This window comes from Orycteropus afer, unplaced genomic scaffold (assembly GCF_000298275.1).
Source record: "Orycteropus afer afer isolate SDZICR_OR568_19922 unplaced genomic scaffold, OryAfe1.0 scaffold00013, whole genome shotgun sequence".
Classification (NCBI taxonomy): Eukaryota; Metazoa; Chordata; class Mammalia; order Tubulidentata; family Orycteropodidae; genus Orycteropus; species Orycteropus afer.
This window is the reverse complement of record NW_006921600.1, coordinates 1,936,879-1,940,777: the sequence shown is the minus strand read 5'-3', so window position 1 is coordinate 1,940,777 and position 3,899 is coordinate 1,936,879. Positions and strand designations below refer to the sequence as shown.

General features: G+C 38.3%; 1 protein-coding gene across 1 annotated transcript in view; it reads left to right on the top strand.

Moving 5' to 3' along the window:
- SPATA17 (spermatogenesis associated 17) overlaps positions 1 to 3,899 on the top strand; it is a 446,526-nt gene that overhangs the window by 116,812 nt on the left and 325,815 nt on the right. The gene's annotated exons all lie outside the window — the stretch shown is intronic.

Sequence of the window (3,899 nt, the reverse complement as noted above, 5' to 3'; positions counted from 1 at the left end):
AAGATGATCCCAAAGAATGTGAAAATTATTGAACAATATCATTATTATCACAGGCAAGTAAAATCTTACTGAAGATAATTCAAAAATGGTTGCAGCAGGATATTGACAGGGAACTTCCAGATGTGCAGGCTGGATTCAGAAGAGGACGTGGAACAAGGGATATTATTGCTGATGCCAGATGGATCTTGGCTCAAAGCAAAGAATACCAGAAAGGTGTTTAATTGTGTTTTATTGACTATGCAAAAGCATTTAATTGTGTGGATCATAACAAATTGTGCATAACATTGAGAAGAATGGGAATTCTAGAACACTTAATTGGACTCATGAGAAACCTGTACATAGATTAAGAGGCTGTTGTTTGAACAGAACAAGGGAATACTGCATGGTTTAAATCAAGAAGGAACTGCGTCAAGGTTGTATTCTTTCACCATACTTACTCAATCTATGTGCTGAGCACATAATCCGAGAAGCTGGACTATACGGAGAAGAACGTGGCATCAGTATTGGAGGAAGGCTCATTAACAACCTGTGAAACACTGACAACAAAACTTTGCTTGTGAAAGTGAGGATGATTTGAAGCATTTACTGATGAATATTGAATAATACAGTCTGCAGTATGGATTACATCTCAATGTAAAGAAAACAAAAATCCTCACAACTGGACCTATAAGCAGCCTCATGATAAATGAAGAAAAGATTGAATTTGTCAAAGAGTTCACATTGCTTGGTTCTACAATTGACACCAATGGAAGCAGCAATCAGGACATCAGACAACGCATACACTTGGCAAGTCAGCTGCAAGGGACCTCTTTCAAGTGCTGAGAAGCAAAGATGTCTCCTTGAAGACTAAGGTGTGCCTGACACAAGCCATGATATTTTCAATAGCCTCATATGCATGTGAGAGCTGGACAATGAATAAAGAAAACTGAAGAAGAACTGATGCTTTTGAGATGTGGTACAGGCAACGAATGCTGAAAGCACCATGGACTGCTAAAAGAACTAACAAATCTGCCCTGGAGGAAGTGCAGCCAGAATGCTCCTTGGAAGTGAGAATAGCCAGATTTCATCTCACCTACTTTGGTCATGTTGTCAGAAAGTACCATTCCCTGGAGAAGGATGTCATGCTTGGTAAGGTGAAATGTTGAGGAAGGAGGGAAAAGCCCTCAACAAGATAGATTGACATAGTGGCTGTGGATAGGATAGCAGGCATCACAGAGCTGATGTGGGAATGGGTAGTGTTTCATTCTGCTGTTCATAGGGTCACTATGAGTTGGAGGCAACTCGATGGCACCTAACAACAACAACAATCTCTCCACATCCCCACCAGCGTTTTTTATTTTCTGTCTCATTGAATCTTGCCATCAGTTCTGGGGTAAGATGGTATATCGTTTTGATTTGCATCTCTCTGATGGCCAGAGAGATGAGCATCTCTTCATGTGTTTGCTGGCCACCTGATATCCTCCTTGGTGAAGTGTCAATTCATGTCTTCTGCCCATTTTTCAATTGGATTGTTAATTCCTTTGCTGTTAAGGCGTTGGAGTTTTCTATAAATCTTAGAGATAAGTCCCTTGCAAGATATGTAATTATTGACAAGTATGAATTTGATGCTGTCATTCTTGTTACATGCTTCTTTGTGGTGTTGATTTCTTCATTCTATATAATTTTCTGTGCTGAGCTCATTTTATTTATGAATCGTGTTGTCTCTTTTTTCATTGCTATTGTTTTAGTATTTACTAAATATTTGTGCTGGATTTTTTTTATTTTGATGTGAAAGTTTATCATTTTTCTTTGTGGTTATCCTATGATTTATAGTTTTCTTCCCCAGTTTAGAACAGTCTGTTCTATCTTGTGGTTATCGTGACTTCCCTACCATCTAGAAGTTCTGTAACTACACGATTTTTCCCCCTTTTTTTGTTTTGTAGTTATTCTCATTTGTCAATTGATGCCTCTGCTTCCCTGTTTACAATCTTGTAGGCTTGTTTACTTTGGGTACTTCCATAGCTGGGTTGGTTTCTAGGTTATGTCATCATGTGTGTTAATGGTCAGTTGTTGTTTGCTGTTGTTTCTTTGTCCAAAGGATGCCCTTTAGCATCTCTTGTAAGATTGTCCTGGTTTTAACAAATTCCCTTAATTTCTGCTTATCTGGAAATGTCCTAATTTCACCATCATATTAGAGGAACAGTTTTGCTGGGTACATAATTCTTGGTTAGAAATTTTTCTCTTTCAGGGTTTTATATATACCATCCCATTTTCTTCTTGCCTGCATGGTTTCTACCAAGAAATCCAAGCTTCGTCTTATTGTTTGCCCCTTGTAGATAACATTTTGTTTTTCCTGTGCTGCTTTCAGGATTCTTTCTTTGTCATTGGTTTTCATGAGTTTGATGATGATATGTCTTGGTGATTTTTTGGGGGGGTCTTTCCTGTTTGGGGTTCACTGGACTTCTTGAATGGATATATTCTCATCTTCCATCATACCAGGAAAATTCTTTTACAACAAATCTTTGACAATTTTTTCTGTGGTTTTATTTGTCTCTTCCTGTTCTGGAATTCCGATTACACGTAGGTTATTCCTTTTGATGGTATTCCACATGAACCTCAGGCTTTCTGCATTTTATTTTGATCTTTTTTCTGATTTATTATTTTCCAAAGAAGTATTCAGGTATTTTCCTTCAATCTCACTAATTCTGTCTTCCATTGATTCAATTCTACTCCTTTGCCCATTCAATGACTTATCTATTTCTGAAAATTTAGTATTAATCTTCTGGATTTCTATGTGTAAATGTTGTATGACTTCTAATTTTTCATTTGTTTTGTCATTTTTTTTTTCTTGTATTGTCTTTTGAAATTGTTGTAGGGTTTTCTCTGTGTTTTCCTCAATTGTTTGTCAGTGTTTTCCTTGATCTGCCTCTCAATTTGTTGAAGAATCTAAATATAATTCTTTTGAATTCCTTATCAGGGAGTTCCAATGCTGGTACTTCCTCAGGGATGTATTTTGGTTTTATGTCCTTGTCCCTTGTTTCTCCTGGTTTATCTTGCTTCTTTTGTGCAATGTGATGCTCTGTTGTCTCCGAGGCATTGTGACCTTTTTGTGTTTATATTTAATTAGTTATTGTATATTGGAATGACTTGCCCATGATTTTGTTTTCTTTGTTTGTATGTTATCTACATAAGCATAGTACTGTGCTGTGCTCCTCTATTCACTAGTTGGCAGCACTAATACACTCACCATCTGTTTCCTTTCCCATTGTCAGCTGCCCATTTATCCCTGCCATCCTGGGCAAAGAGGGTCTATTTTTAGGTCCCTTGAATCAGAATGAGAATGCTGTCAATTTAAAATCCATGATTCAAAATCATTACACCCTCGGTCTCTTTAAATATCCAAAATGCCACTGCTTATAAACATTCAAAAATGACTGAACCCTCCAGTCCATGGAAAGCGTACAGCTCAGGTTGTCTCTCTTCTTGCTGTTTCCCTTCCTAGTCATAGGCCACCAGCGCAGTCAACCCTGTACCTCTTGGTGACCAAAGCTGATGTTTAGGTCAATTCTCAGGTCCCAACACCACTTGGAAATATTCAGGCTGTTGGTCCCATCAGAGTAGCTGACAGTCCACTGCTTGAATCATCTTTACACTCACTGTTTTCATTTAGGTTTTTACACTAGTTGGTGCCTAATCCACTTCTGTATAGCTCCTTTCAAACCTCAGGGCCCCAGGATTATCTTCTATATCTCTTATATCTCTGCCAATTGGTTTCTCTTTTCTTTGCTGAAGAGGGTCTGTGTCGCTTGTCTGCCTATTCCTCCATCTTACCGGAAGTCCCCCCAGTCATATTTGGAGTGCCTTCCAACCTGAGAGGCTCATCATCCAGCACTATATCAGACAATGTTTCAGGGCTATTC